The sequence below is a fragment of the Sceloporus undulatus genome, chromosome 3 (assembly GCF_019175285.1).
Source record: "Sceloporus undulatus isolate JIND9_A2432 ecotype Alabama chromosome 3, SceUnd_v1.1, whole genome shotgun sequence".
Taxonomy (NCBI): Eukaryota; Metazoa; Chordata; class Lepidosauria; order Squamata; family Phrynosomatidae; genus Sceloporus; species Sceloporus undulatus.
The window spans coordinates 41,276,793-41,293,576 of record NC_056524.1 but is presented as its reverse complement, the minus strand read 5'-3'; the positions used below and the strand labels follow the sequence as shown (position 1 = coordinate 41,293,576).

The 16,784-nt window shown below is 38.2% G+C and overlaps 1 protein-coding gene across 7 annotated transcripts in view; it reads right to left on the bottom strand.

Moving 5' to 3' along the window:
* Positions 1 to 16,784, bottom strand: part of ZBTB20 (zinc finger and BTB domain containing 20) — a 642,360-nt gene that overhangs the window by 288,973 nt on the left and 336,603 nt on the right. For all 7 annotated transcript variants that reach the window (XM_042458100.1, XM_042458099.1, XM_042458096.1 and 4 more), the window contains one exon: positions 15,522 to 15,603. The gene's annotated coding sequence lies outside the window, so the exon portion shown is untranslated. The remainder of the gene's footprint in view (positions 1 to 15,521; positions 15,604 to 16,784) is intronic.

Below are 16,784 nucleotides of genomic sequence, written 5' to 3'. Positions count from 1 at the left end.
GAGAAATTTTACTATGTTACTAGTAGTCCTATATTTTACTATATTGCTATCTTAAAACAGTCATATTATCATAATTTCCTGAATCGTGCTAGAACTGGATAAAAGGAAGCTGATTTTTAAATTTGTATCTTTTGCTGTTTGCAGTATCTTAGCAGTTTAAGTATAGTTTGTGAAATAAATGTATCTTTTTTACATTTCATTAGACAATTGTATTTTGCCAGTCTTCAGAGAAACTAGAGTTCAAAACACACTACAAAAATAATCCAGTTTGAGGCCACTTTAACTGCCCTTGCTCAGTGCTAGAAAATTGTGGGAATTGTAGTTTATTTTGGCGCAAGAGCTCTCTGACAGAGAAGGCTAAATGTCTCACAAAACTATAGTTCCCAGAGTTCCCTAGCATTGAGCCAGGGCAGTTAAAGTGGTCTCAGGCTTGATTATTTCTGCAGTGTGCTTTGGACGAAACTTAATTATTTATTTCTATTATAAATTATAATCCAAAAACTAAAAGAGTTTTGGGAACAGGTTAGGAGAAGCATTTTGGTTTTAGGATATGTGTCTATGGTGTTTATCACACTATACTCTTATAGTGCTACTATTCCACTTTGACTGCTCTAGCTGCCTCCTGTTGCATTGTGGGATTTGCAGTTTTAAGGAGGGGTATTCTCTGCCTGAGAATTCTAAATACCCCTCCTTAAAACTGCAAATCCCAGAATGCAACAGGAGGCAGCTAGAGCAGTTAAAGTGGAATAGTAGCACTATAAGAGTATAGTGTGATAAACACCTATGAAAGCAAGCTTTAAATTTCACGTACAGTATAACATTTTAAAGTGTACATCTCTTGAGAGTCTTCATATTTGAGGTTTCCCCCCTTTCACCATGGCGAAATAAATCAGGTAACATGTTATGGCATTTTAGAAGAAATAAGAAATCTAAGAGCCCTTGAAATAGTCATATTGTTCTAATTTCCTGAATGATGCTAAAATTGGGTGAAAGACAGCTGATTTTTGAATTTGTATCTTTTGCTCTTTGCAATATCTTAGTAGTTTAAGTATAGTTTCTGAAATAAATACATTTTTTTCCCAATTTCCCATTAGACAGTTGTATTTTGCCAGCCTTAAGAATAACAAAGTTAACTTGCCTCTTTCTGTTATAAATTATAATCATAGTTAATTACTCTCTTTCAGTATAAACACATATACATCATACATGTGTGAAAACATTACATGCCATTATGTTTCCTCCTTTCTACTTCCCCTCTAAAGTGTTTACTACATTTTGACCACCCAACTGGACTGATCAGTATATCTGACCCATAAACCCAATGCAACACCAAAGTGATTTTCCCCAACTAGAAATGTAGTATAAAAGAGTGTGGGTGGGAAATATGCAGTGTAGGGAACTAAAACCTCAAAAGGGAAATCAACCCAGGCAGCTGCTGATACACTGTTTACTTGGATAATTCATCTATTTTCTCCTCCTGGGCTAGTGACAAGAGGTATCACCTCTTCTAGATGGCAAGTGCAAATAAATAATAAATAAATCTATCAAAGATAACATTTTAGTTGCGACGACATTCATACAGCCCTAAGTTTCAGTTAAAATGGAATTCATGCCGTCTTCTGCATCTCCAGCAGCAGAAACATCTGGTCGGTTTTAGATTCCCCTTGGATTCCCAACTTCAAAGGGAGTTATAAAGAATAACAAATACATGTACTGGCACTGGGGAAAAAAATTAGAGCAGCAGGAGAGAATGGTAAAATTGTCCTTATTTGACTGCTTGTGACAGGCTCCACAGGCAGAACTGTGAGAAAATTTCTCAGAGGTTCAGGCAAATCAACAGTGCTTCGAATGGGACTCTCTACTGTACATGCAATTTATGGGACCTACTCCATGCAAGGCACTCATACAATTTAATTTTGATGTAAGAATGCAAAGGTGTCTCATGAAAGGGAACTGTAACCTTAAAAGCCAAAATGCTTTTGAACACACTGGGACGCTATACAATGTGACTCATTCCCAGTAGCCACTGTACCGAAGAATGCCCACCCTTGTTCAAACAAGGCATAGCACAGCAGAATATCTAGCACATTTTTACTTCTTCAAAGATGCATATTTCTTACATTCTGGCCTATAAGAAGTGTGCCTCTCTGAAGAGGTAAATGCATTATAATATAGTTTCCTCGGAGAAGGCTTGGAGGAAGTTCTCTATTTAGCTGTATACAGGTTGTAGCAAAAATCAGATACAGAACAGTCCAACATCCTAACAATTATGTCATGTTGACTGTAGGTACACTCATATTCTGCAGAATTGCAGGATGGAAACAAAACTACAGAAAATTTTTTCACCAAGAGTAAAAACTTAAGTTCTGTAGTCACTAACTTGGACTAAGGTCTATCAAATCCACATCTGAATTATTTCTGAATAAACAGGCCTAGAATTAGTCTTTAAAGGTACAGCTGGAGGCATCATAAAGCACACAAAACAATAAAAGTATAAATAAAATAATCCATTATGCTTGTGTTATTTATTAAATCGTTTTAAGAAAAATTAAATTTTAATAAAATTAAAAGTACATAGTTGTAGAAAGAATATCTGTCTCCCATTTCCATTAAGAATGCAAAACTTGTGGATGGAAAATGCATTGTGATTGTTTAATTCATAGTAGGCTTTAATGAATACTTAGAAACAAAAAGTGGAAGTGAGAAAAATTGACCAGCTAGGTTTTTGTGTGTGAGGAAAAACGTAATATTTGAACATTTCTTTGAAAAATCTTGTTTGGGAATAAAAATAATATTTATGCAGATGCCATTTCCCATAGGAAGCAAAGTCTGATTCAGGAGCATCCATAGCTCACGGAGATTGTCATCTAATTGTGAATATTAAATAAGCAAAAATAACACTCTAACTGCATTAAATAAATAATTTGATGCAAATTATTCATTAATTTCTATTCATATAGTGGCTACAAGGATGTTTTATTATGTCACTTGTTCATCCTGTAACACAATTCAACAAACAGATTTCAATGTATCTACAAACTTAATTTGGGATTCTTTTCTGCAAGGCCTGCAAATGAGACCAACCCACTCAGGTTTGTGCCTTGAAAACTATTGTTCTAGAGGTTAGTATGAACATGTCTCATTTACATCTATGGAGATAATATTGTGAGTTCAACAGGGGTTTTATGAAGAAAAATAATGACAGCATTGGACTGCAAACGATTTTTGCATAATAAGCATTACAGATGCCTTTACCTTCTGTGAACCAGGGGCAGCAAACTGTGGGATATGTGAGATCAAGGATAAAATGAAAAACGTTAAAACAATTGTAAAAGTATTTTTAAAACCATAGTGAGGATAAAATGCAGCACATCTCATTAAAACATCTTTGTATAATTACTAGTTAATAACCAAATGCTGGTCAAAACAAAAAGCTCTTTGCCTACTACTGGAAAGAAAGCAGAAGGGGTACCAATTCATCCCCGTATGGGAGGGAATTCCACAGTCTGGTAGCAGCCATTGAGATGGCCATCTCATGTATCCTCCCTAAACTTGCCTGGTGGGAGTGAGAAAATGCTCTCCCTGGGATCTCAAAAGCCTGGGCAGGTTCTGAGATATATAAGCTCATAAGTAGCACTTTAAATTCTGCCCAGAAACAGATTGATAACCAGTGCAACTTCTGCAAAATGTTATAACCTATATGTTCCCTATAATGGACCCCAGTCAGCAGTCTGTTCACAGCATTTTGAACTAGCTGGTGCTTCCAAAGAGTCTCCAAACAAAGCCCCACGTAGCCAAACCCAGAATGCACAAGGGCTGGCTCAGCAAGAAGGAAGGGTGAGAAGGCAATGCTCTGGAATGGCGGCATCCTCATTCTCCACTTCCACACCCCTCCCTCCCTCTTTTGCAGAGGCACTGTGGCTGCTGGTGTGTGAAACAGATGACAATTAACCACCCCACTAAGTGTTCAAAATCCCGAGCAGTCACCTGGTGTGGTCCATACTTCCACATCTACCCACATCCCTACACTTAGAAATTAAGGGGCTGGACAGGATGGTCCTTGTGGTCTCTTCCAACTCTTTGATTCTATGGCCTGTTACAGACAGCCAAAATAAAGCTGCTTCGAGTCACAGTGGAGGTATGGTTTTTCAAAGATGCATGTGTCCTAAGAGTCCAGAAGCCACACTAAAGCCACACTCCAGTCCTTAGGGCTGAAGCATGGCTTTGGTGCGACTTCTAGACTCTTAGGACGCATGCATCATTGAAACACCATACCTCCACTGTGACTTGAAGCAGCTTTATTTTGGCTGTCTGTAACAGGCCTATGATTCTATGGCCCGTTACAGGCGGGCATAAAGTACGCGCTCTGCGTGTACTAGGGTTAAAAAGGGGCATCACTTCCTGACGCCCTTAATCCTAATACACATGGAACATGTAGAAAATGGCGCCGCCCATTCCACACAGGGGCCGCCATGACTATGTCACCATCGCGCCACCTCCAAACGAGGCGGCACGGAAGTGATGTAGTCGCGAGAGAGAGAGCACCTGGGGCACTCTTTTGGCGGCGCAGGAAGGAGCTAGTTTCGGAGCTCCTTCTAGGATTTGCATCGCTGGCACAGCCTCTACACAGCTGCGCCAGCGACGCAAATGAGAAAGGGGCCGAGTGGCCCCTTTCTCTTGGTCCCTGCCGTTGCCGGGTGTCCTTGGGGCTTGAAGCCCCAAGGACACCCATTTCCAGTCCCCGGGGAAGCGGCCTTTTGCCGCTTCCCCATGGCCTGGAAAGCGGCAGATTGGGGCCTTGGAGGCTGCCGTTCTGGCAGCTGAGGCCCCGATCCGGTGGGGAAAGGAGCACTTACAGGCCGCCCCAAAGGGGCGGTCTGTAACGCACCTATGACTTACTACTGAAAGAGCGTCATTGCAACTGGATGGGAAGGAGAAATGTTATGTATCATCAGTATTCTGATGACATTGAATTCCAAACTCCTGGACAACCCTTCCTAGAAGTTTCATGGAGATGTTAAACAGCACAACGTGACTGTGTCTCTACAGAAAGAACAATAACTATTGTCCCATTCCTCAGACAAGGCTCAGAAGGATACCACTGAAAAGTCCTGCAGAACCAACAGGGACATGCCACCCCTCTACAGTGCTTGGTATAGGCCACCTGCTAAAGCAAATGAAGCTGCCTCTGTTCCACAGATTGCCCTCAAGCCAGACTGCAATGGATCTAGATAATCAATATTATACTGGAATCCCTGGAGCTGAGAGACCCCATCATGCTCCAGAACCGAGCCTTAAAAAAAGGCTTTTGAAGACAGCCGGGCATCAATATCTGTCAACAAACAATTCAAAAATTCATTCTTATATTTGATAGAAAGTGGAGTGATCTGAACATGCATTTTCTTTTTGCGCCATAGCATCATATAGATTATAATCAGCATCAGTATTTATATTAGCACTACTGTGAAGGTTTCATGGGAAAATTTTTTTTGTAAGTTTGGTAAGCAGTACAAAATGCCTTTTCTGCTTTGGTCAGGCCCCACCTAGAATATTGTGTCCAGTTCTGGTCTCCACAATTCAGAAAGGACATTGAGAAACTGGAGCATGTCCAGAGGAGGGCGACTAAAATAGTGAAAGGTCTAGAAACCTTGCCCTATGAGGAACGACTGAGGGAGCTGGGGATGTTTAGCCTGGAGAAAAGAAGGTTAAGAGGTGATATGATAGCACTATTTAAATATTTGAAGGGATGTCATATTGAGGAGGGAACAAGCTTGTTTTCTTCTGCTCCAGAGAACAGAACCCGGAACAATGGATGCAAGCTACAGGAAAAGAGATTCCACCTGAACATTAGGAGGAACTTCCTGACAGTAAGGGCTGTTCGACAGTGGAATGCACTCCCTCGGAGGGTGATAGAGTCTCCTTCCTTGGAGGTCTTTAAACAGAGGCTGGATGGCCATCTGTCAGGGATGCTTTGATCTGGATTTCCTGCATGGCAGGGGGTTGGACTGGATGGCCCTAGTGGTCTCTTCCAACTCTATGATTCTTTCTGGAATTAAGAGAGAGGTGACAGGTATTCAAGGCTGTAAACTTGGGTCCAAAACACACTGTAGAAATGATCCAGTTTGAGACCGCCTTAACTGTCCTGGCTCAGTGCTAAAGAATCCTGGGGATTGTTTATTGTGGCACCAGAGGGCTCTGACAGAGAAGGCTAAATGTCTCACAAAACTACAATTCTTAGTGGCATAAACAGTAGCAGCAGCATTCTGTCACCATTTCTTGAAGTAAAACAAAATTTTCTTGACATTTCAATTGGCTCTGAGATTTTCTAATTGATGGCTAGGCAAGCTTCTAGCAATGGCTTTGATGGAATAATGCAGTGGCATTGTGGGGGAATATCTTAGCTAGTCTAAATTCTGACTGCCAACTATTAGTTTGTCTGTTTTGAAGTGGTGGGTAGGTTTGTTTGATTTTTTTTAACTAAGGGTGACACAAGATGTTCTGCTGTTGCTTTAAGATCTCTCTGCAAACATGGCAACTTTCTCTTATGTCCCCTAAGAAAACTGACAAAGAGTTAACTAACTTGTGCAGCCTGCAAATGTAGGGCATTTTTCTCAGTATAGTGTTTCCTCTCCCTCTCCAAAGCACTTTTATACACCTTTAAACAAGCTATAATATTATCTCTGTAGTGTTGGACCAGGGATGTGGGAGAGGACAGGTGACACAAGTCTCTCAATAATCTGAATTTGGGATATTCACTAAGTGTTTATTCTCTTAACAACCACGACTGTTTCACAAGATAAGGGACTAAGTAAATTGTCAGTACTCTTTGAAGTATGTCCACTGAAACCAATGGGATCTGTCAGTGAAAAATCCCATTTTTAGTTTGTTAGAGTAGTTTCATTGATTTCAATATGTTTAATCTAATTAGTACAAACTTTCTAATTAGTCCATTGTGTCACTGTTAGTTTCTGCTCCAAATAAACAAAATAGGAAAGAAAGAAGAAATATGATTTAATCATGTCTATAAGTTTGATTTTTTAGTAATCACAAGTTATAGGTACTGAACAGCACAAACAAGACGCAGTTTAGGAAGTTGCTTGATATGAAAACTAAAATGATTCCCTACTTTACATGGCACCAGATTATAGTCCCTTTTCCTCTTTTTTGGAATGTGTGTATGTGTATCTGTGTACATGCTAATTAACACCATATAATATGTCATCCAATTTATTTAAGTGGTTGATCTGCATGCAGCTTTTCTGTAAAGTACTACTGGATGTAAGTAAAAGAACTATGACCCATTTAATCTAATTTCAACGAAGTGAACCTTTTAAAAATTAAATGCTCTCTGACATAAAATTAGATTGCAATAGGAACCAAATTTACACTGGTCAAGGAAGCACCATTACAAATAAGTTGAAATGGCAGTAACCATCAAGTTGCAGAATAAGAGGTCTGAAGCCTGCAAAATACATAGCAATCTGAGCAGCAAAACATTTTGTCTTGGTAGCTCATCACCTTTGAAGACTGGGCGGTAAGAAGAGTGCAAGATATACAATAGCTTTGCCTATATCTACAGTATGTACAATCTGTATGTGATAAAGATTCTTGTTAAGAGCAACACTTTAAACCAGAATCAGGCCAAGAAATGATACAGGTTTAGTATCCCTTATCCAAAATGCTTGGGATCATTTGGATTTATTCAGATATTGGAATATTTGCACCTACATAGTCAGATATCATGGAGATGGAATCCAAGTCAAAACTTGAAATTAATTTATGTTTCATATATGCCATATAAACATAGCCTGAAGATAATTTTATACATAATATTTTTAAAATATTTTTGTGCATGAAGCAAAGTTTGTGTACACTGAACCATCAGAAAGGAAAGGTGTCACGATCTCAGCCATCCATATGGACAATTTTGGATTCTGGAGTATTTTGGATTTCAGAACTTCAGGCAAGAGATACTCAGCCTGTATAATTCTTTGTTGTATGTGTGAAAATGACTTCCACAGCCAACAACATGACAGTAATATCTATAAAGTTTGAGGTTTCTGCAGTTTTTTTAAAAAAATTAGGGTGAAATAAAACAACACACACACAATATAAGCACAAAAAGACCAGATGATTAAAAAGACACAAACCTATCCAACAAAAGCAGCAGCTATCATAGTTTAGCTTTGCACAATTTTATGTAATAACCATTTTCATTAACATGAGAACACTCTCAATACTGATACAAAAATCTCACTAATGCATAGAAAAGTGTGTGTGTGTCTATGAAAACACGATAAACAAGGCCTTACACCCCCACAATTAGCATAGGTTTCTTACAGGCGTCACAGGCCAATGCACATAACCATACTCTGGAATACTGTCATATAGTCTCACGTCCCCAACATTATGAGCTAATTCTCTGGAGATTGTCAAACTATCCATATAATAGAGATCAAATATGAGGAGTTTAAATAATGCAAGTGAACACCACTGTACACAAACACAAATAAACAAAGTCAGCCATACATTTTTTAAAAATGTATGCATTTGGGATTCACTCATTAGAAATGAACAGCAAATTTACCATGAGACTATATGCAATAATGTACCTTCTCTCAATGTGTTCATCCTATATCAATCAGCATCTCTCAGTCCTGAAATTAGCACTGTGGCAATAGATTTCCCAAACTGGTCTTCAATTTGGCCTTCTTTGGTTTTAGATAGTTGTAATTCACTATGAGTAATTCCTTACCCTGAATGACTCCTTTAAGTAAGAGAAACTAATGATATTACATGAACTTCAAAACAAAGTTTGATTTATGATTAATTACCCAGAGTCTGTATACAAAATAAATCAACACATTGTGCACCATGAATATCTATGGCCTCATCTGAACTTTACTTTCGTCACTTGATAAATAAGGGACTTTTGTCTGTGTGATAGTTTGTATTCTAGGTATAAATTATGTCTTGAACAGAAAATCATAGATAAAGCATTCCTGCTTTTATCACTTTCTTAAGTCTGCTTTACAGCACAATAATTCTCTCCCCCCAATAAATTGTATAACTGTATTTTTTAATGTAAGAAAAACATTTTTAATTAAAGGAATGAAAATGAAAGATCCTTTTGACCATAAGAAAAAAAGTACAAAGCTGCTAATTGAAAGGTATTGCATGTCTTTTCTGAAAAGACAGGAAAAAACAGTTCCTTATAAAATAAACCACCACATCTTATGGAAACAGGAAAATACATTTTAAGCTACCATAACAATATCAATTAAATTATCTTAGGTAATATATAAAATGCACAATACATTATCACATCACACATTGTTATGAAAGGATTTAAAAAGAAGTCAAAAGCAAAAGACAAGAGAGAAGTGTGAAATCAACAAAATATCACATCTTCATCATTAGCAGTGGCTAAAGAGATGTGATAATCATGATAAACCTCAACAGACCACCAAGAACATAATTTATGAATTAGAAACAATTCTGGGAATAAAGAGAAATGCTTATATTTAAGTTCTATCTATAAATGATAATCTTAATATCAATTGTACTGCATATGATGAAAGTGTATGTGTTAACCTGTCTAGGGCAAGAAACAATTCCTTCCATCTGAAGACCTTGCCAGAACTGTTGACTCTTAATTATTATTTTTATTCTATTCTATTCCATTCTATCCCATTTTTTAAAGGAGCAAATCCATACGGAAATGATTAAATAGGAGGACTGGGGAAAAAGCAGTGTTTTCATTCTATATATAAAGAAATGGGTGCAGATGTTCCTGGGAATATAATTGCCTGTTACAGACAGCCAAAATAAAGCTGCTTCGAGTCACAGTGGAGGTATGGTGTTTCAATGATGCATGCGTCCTAAGAGTCCAGAAGCCACACCAAAGCCACACTAGGGCTGGAGTATCATTGAAACACCATACCTCCACTGTGACTCGAAGCAGCTTTATTTTGGCTGTCTGTAACAGGCCAATGACAGGAAAACAGCTCAATGAGATAGTATTGTGGGCATACTTCTTTTTCATGCTTTTCAGGTTTGAATGTACTTATTTGGGAGGGGGATTATGTCTGAGCAAGTTGTAAAACCCAGGCAGCAGCTAATGGTTATACAGTCGATTTTTATGTTGTTGCTATTGCTGTTGTTTGCATAAACCTTTATAATAAAACATGAGATCTTTCATTTCTCTAAAAGAACAAATGTTAATCCTATGGTCCATAACTCTTGCCTATCTCTTACACTGGAAAATTAAGTGGGTATTTTCCTCCTGAGAAATGCAGAAAGGTATAGTAAAATTTAGAAACAGCAACAATAGCAATTGACTGGCCTTCTTTGGAAGTCCTTGTTTTCTTTTACTATTTGCCTCATCATTATTCACATGTATGAGTACCATGAAAGAAGAAAGACAGAATATACACATATTACATCAATCAATAAACAGAGCATATTATTTTTACTATTAAAATCAATTTGGTTTTGCTAGCTCACTGGTATAATATAAACTCAGGCAATGAAGACACCATAATAATGATGTCAATCAAAGTAACAATGACAAATGTTAACGTTGTATTTAGTTAGCAGTGATATTCAAAGGCCCTTTCAACTAAGTGCCATAGAAATATTTTCTGTATGCATCAGTCATAAAGCTAAACCCATGAATCTGAACATCAACTACCTATATCCCCTAATATAGAATGGTGCAAGTGGATATTATTATTTTCAAACTATGTATTGAAAAAAGTTTCTTACCTCTCACCCTTCTGGATCAATTGTTTCACCAGACTATTGTATGGTGCACTGGAACTATGCAAAGTATAACTGTGCTATTGAAAGTCATTATTGCCATCATAATGGCAAGACAAAATAATGTGCAGCTGCACAAAGCTTTATGATCTCTCTTTGTTTGAGATCTCACTTCACATATTTGAAAGTTGCTAATATGTTTCAGCATCTCAGAACTGCTTACCTTACTCAAACCAAGTAGATTACCTTTCCATGCTAATGAAGAAGGGAGCAGTAAAGCCAAAGCCTTGATTATGTTTATGCAAAAGTGGAAGGGCATCAGCAACTTAGGATCCCAGCTATAATACTACTGTCTAACTCCATTTAGTTTGAATTTTCTATTTTTAGTCATTCCTTCCCCTTCTAGAGGCTTCATAAATACAATTCTAAAATCTCTGAACATCAGGGGTTAGTTATGGTAAGTATGCAGTATTATTAAGAAAACGAGTAGGTGAAAGTATTTTTCAGCCCCATCAATACTGTTTGAAGTATTACATTACAAATGAGAAGCTATCATCTCCTCATAGTAGTAGTAGTAGCAGTAGTAATAATTATTTCCTACCCACCTCTCCCCATGGTTCAAAGCGAGGAACAACAATTAACAGACAAACAACATAGGTTAAAATACATAAGTTAAAACAAAAATCAATTTTAAAGAATAAATAAGATGTACACATATTTAAAAAATCCACATTTAATATCATTTAAAAATCATAATTAAAAAAAAACAAGAGACTAGTTTTTAATGCTCTTTTAAATCCAGACAGTATTTTCAACTGTCAAATCTCTTCCGGTAGGTCATTCCACAATCTGGAGGCAGCAAGCTGAAAGGTCCTCTGGCAATCCATTGCCAGTCTATTCCTGGTGAACTGGAGTAAATGTCCACCAGAGGACCTGAGTATACGGGGAGAATTATATGGGAGGGGATGATCCTGTAAGTAACCTGGACCCAAACCATGTAGGGCTTTAAAGGTACTAGCCAACACTTTATCTTGCTGAGAAACTAACTGGCAGTTTTAAGTTTAAGTTTTAAGCTCTGACTGAAAGCAAAGCAAATGCAAGCAGAGACCCTAGAACAGTTTTTCTGAGGGTGGCAGTTCAGTAGGTTGAACTAGACAGCCCTTGGGGCCACTTCTAACTCTATAATCCTATGAATCAATGACTCTAAGACCTGAAGTATTAAAACTGACTAGCTCTAGAGGATAGCCATAGTTCAAACACAAGTTACAGAGAAATCTGAGGGTGAAACAGATGGCCTTGATAGGGTGGCTTGGAGCCACCCCATTTAGTCTGGATTGGGGCCACAGAAAACAGACACATGGCTCCAATCCAGCCAGCTTCTGCCCCAAATAAGAGTGGAAAAGATCTGCTCCTATTTGGGGCGTAAAAAAGCTGCCCCTTTGCCTTTGGAGCCAGCTTCAGGGCATATGGAGTCTAAACGGTATGTGGTAAATTTCTGCAGCTGTGCAGCTGCGGAAAAGTTGACATAGGGACCACCAAACAAAGTGTTCAAACATGAATCAAGGAACATGAGAGACACTACAGACTAGGACGACTGGGACAGCCAGAAAAATCAGCAGTAGCAGAACATATTATAAATCATCCTGGGTATAAAAATGCTGTTTGAAAACACTGAAATTCTGGGCCATTCCAGCAACTATTAGGTCAGAATCCACAGGGAAGCCACTGAAATCCATAAACACCTGGACAATTTCAACAGGAAAGAAGAAATCCTTAAAGTAAACAACGTTTGGCTACCAGTCCTGAAAAACACCAAAATCAGGACCTAGCAAATGCAAATGAAAACCACCCAGGGTGAGGTGGATTCCCAGCAGACAATGGATCATTAATTAAATAGACACTCTGTAGGCCTTGCCATTCAACAGTAGAACAATACCCAGAGTAACATGTAAATCACTTCCTCTCAACCAACAGTATATATATATATCCCACTCTCTTCCATGCCACAGCTGCTGCTGAAAGGTCAGGAATAAGCTCTTCTAGAACATGGTCTCATAGCCCCCCCCCCCCCAAAAAAAAATCCCCACAAAAATCTATGGATGGGGGCCATGAAAGCTTTCAACTTCACATTTCAAAGTTGGATAGGAGCTGTAGTCCAAACTGATCCCAGCTGTCTTCTTCATTGTATCCTCCTCATAAACATAAACTATAGCTACCTTCTCCTCCCTCTGCCCTGTGTGACATTTTCTGGTTTTGGTTTTACAACTTGAATCCATTCATTTGCAAAAAAACCGGGAAAAAACACAATTTCAACATCTCATTGACAACACAGCTTCCTATGTTGCTTGATAGACCTTTCCAATGTGAAGATGCACAGACTTTGCACTCTTGCTGTTTAACTACAGTGAAGCAATAAAGCAATACAACAATAAAACTTCCAGAATATTGAATTTCAAAAGGAATCTCCCACCCCTCATTGAAATTGATGAACTCTGTCTCTTGGGAAGGATCAGACATTCAAATTATCTTATCCTTCTCATGTGGGGAGAACACTAATTATATTTCTCACCCTTCTTCAGGCCCCAGAAGAATTATGTTTTAGTAAATTAGTGCACAGTCTTACAAAACAAACCTATGCCAAAGATTAACTACTGGACAGATATTAGGATGGAGCAGAGATACCTTCCCCACAATGGAGAGAAGCTCCACTGGCACTAGAGGGTTCACTTATGAAGTTCTGCCTGCAAGAAACTCTGTGAGCAAAAAGATCTAGCTGCCAGTATCCCTGCTGATGGCAGTTAGTACAAGGCCCTCAAGGGATCAAAGCAGAACTCCTTCAAATCTACTTAATCCAAAGTTATTCAGTTCCCCTAGGGAAAAGTTTCATATTCAATTGCTTCACTAACCTGAAACTGACAAAGCTGATTCCTTGCTATTACTTTCAATACCAGGAGCAAATAAAATAAATTCTGGGTTGAAAAGCCAAATAAATCTGGACTGAAGCCTTCTGCTTTAGCAAGTGCAACCTGATGGAGCTTTGGATGAGTCTCAAATATTATCCTACTCAAGAAAGTTGTCCAGTGTCCATTCCCTTGGATACTTCAGTGAAATATATTGGAAACTATATCTAGGTGCTTATGTAAACATTTTAAAACTTACTTTGAACCAATAAGGATTACATATCTGGGTTTATTTGAAGATAAATATTTATTAAGAGCTGAATGGGGGGTATTCTTTATAAAATCCTTATTTGCACCACTTATTTTGTATAGCTGTAGTATTGATTCAACTCAGTCAGAGCTGACAGAAATATTAAATCTGGCAGGAGACTTGTTTCATTCACCATGCATTGTTTCTCCTGCTGACAAATCTTATGAGGCTCCACAGCAGAATGCATTCCAGTGACCATAAAAATTTTAAGTGGTATTTTCAAATCTATCCAAATTTTTTGTCCTTCTTTGATGCAACGGGTCATTTTCTATCGACATAGTGGAATTTCATGATACAGATGTAGTAAGTCAAAACAAAAAGGTGAACAAAGCCAGCTCTTTCCATCACTAAATATATCCAATTCAAGAGAGGCATCCCCCCCAGTAGCGTCAGGGCCAAATGAGGAATCAAGCTTTTCATGGTTGGGCTACTTCAAGCTTCAGGTAACATGTATGTATGTGAATGCTCACCCACAGTAAAAACCCTTGGACAACTTGGATGCTGCGCCTAGTGGCGCAGTGGTTAAATGCCTGTACTGCAGCCACTGACTCACAAACTGCAAGATTGTGAGTTCAATACCAGCCAAGGGCTCAAGCTCGACTCAGGCTTGCATCCTTCTGAGGTTGCTAAAATGAGTACCCAGCTTGTTGGGGGCAATTAGTTTACACTACGTAAACTGCTTAGGGAGTGTTTAAGTGCACTGATAAGCAGTATAGAAATGTACTTTCTATTGCTATTAACAAAATTAAGTGTTCCATTTTCTCCTTTTTCTTTATCTTAAACAGATTTAATACACCTAAAAAAGGAGAGACTACTATATGCTAAAATGATAAATTTTTAAAAAAGTGCTTACAAGAGAAAACATTGATCCATTAAACAGAGTTTTATTTTAAAAAAAGTTTTGGGTGTTTGCATTCTGGAATTTCCTGCAAGACAACAACTAAATTATATATCCAGAAGGAGAAAAAAAGAGAAGAAAGGAATGTAGAGTTGTATCTTCTGTTTATCAAGTAGCGAAAGCAGAAATGCAAAGTACAATGGCATCGCATTATAGAATCATAGAATCGTAGAGTTGGAAGAGACCACTAGGGCCATCCAGTCCAACCCCCTGCCATGCAGGAAATCCAAATCAAAGCATCCCTGACAGATGGCCATCCAGCCTCTGTTTAAAGACCTCCAAGGAAGGAGACTCTATCACCCTCCGAGGGAGTGCATTCCACTGTCGAACAGCCCTTACTGTCAGGAAGTTCCTCCTAATGTTCAGGTGGAATCTCTTTTCCTGTAGCTTGCATCCATTGTTCTGGGTCCTGTTCTCTGGAGCAGCAGAAAACAAGCTTGCTCCCTCTTCAACATGACATCCTTTCAAATATTTAAACAGGGCTATCATATCGCCTCTTAACCGTCTTTTCTCCAGGCTAAACATCCCCAGCTCCCTAAGTCGTTCCTCATAGGGCATGGTTTTATGAGAAGATGTTATAGGAGGGTGAGGCTTAGGAGGGCAGTTTCATGCGCTGCAATATCTAGTCTGGTTTTTAAAATTTACAGCTTACCTTTTATCTCTTAATGGCTTTCATTAGTCACACAAATGTCCAAAGCTCCATCATCTTGGAATTCATCACAACACAATGGAAGCTATGAAAGACAAAGATTTACTTGAGGCAAGGCTCCTTACTGAAAAGTGAGCACAAAGAACTCAAAACAAAAGTCAACAATCACCTCACTATATTTGTTGTGAAACATTATTGCAAGCTCCATAATCACACACACACACACACACACACACACACACACACACACACACACTATAAGTACATAAATAAGGAATGTATGAGAAGTTAATGTATTAGAATGCTAAGTTTCACATTTTTGGTGATGTACATGAGTTAGTAACATTTATACCAATGTGAAAGATTTGTGTGGGTTGTAGCACCCTCAAATTAATAAAGGCTTCAAAACTGCAATTCAGTTGTTTGCATATGGGGCCCTGTAAAACAATGTACTGTATTTATGCCTTAATGCAGAGCGAAGTTCACATCCTAAAAGCATGTCTTGAAATAGATGATTTTGAAATCACAATTTAGTTCTGTGTGACTCATAGTTGCCATGTGCAAGCAGAACAGGGAAACTTTCAGCCATCTAGTTTATGCTTTTTAGACCCTTCTCTCTCTCTCTCTCTCTCTCTCTCTCTCTCTCTCTCTCTCGCACACACATACACACACACACACACACACACACACACACACACTGACACTAGTGGAGGAAAAGATTTCTGTTGTACATCCATAGTCGTTATTTTTGTTACGTCATTGATCACAATACAATGATTTAAAACTATTGGTTTTTAAAATTTGCAAGACTTCAGTTGTTCGTATTTGACGCAAGTGTGACAATATGTGGATTCTGTTTTTTGTTACCATTCCTGGCAGGGAAAGAAACAGAGATAAGTAAAATGCAACGAATAAAATCAAATTAAACTAAGAGACAGTAAGACAATCTACCAAAATTTGGCTGAGTTTCTTCTTCAAGTACAATGACTTTTTATGCTAACAAACCGAAACAAATTTATATTTGAGGCCTATCTATCTTTCTGCTTATCTATGATGTACAATGAAAGACGAATTATAAGACTGAAATATGAGAGGCACAGCAGTGGTAACATGCACAACACAGAAATATTATTACATATTTAACAACAGTTGCTTTTAAACTAAGGAAGACATTTCTGACACATTTTCTTCACAAATCACTCCTTAAAACTCTGAGTATAAAGTTTATTTGGGTCACACATAGATGTGAAAAGGCAGAAATCACCA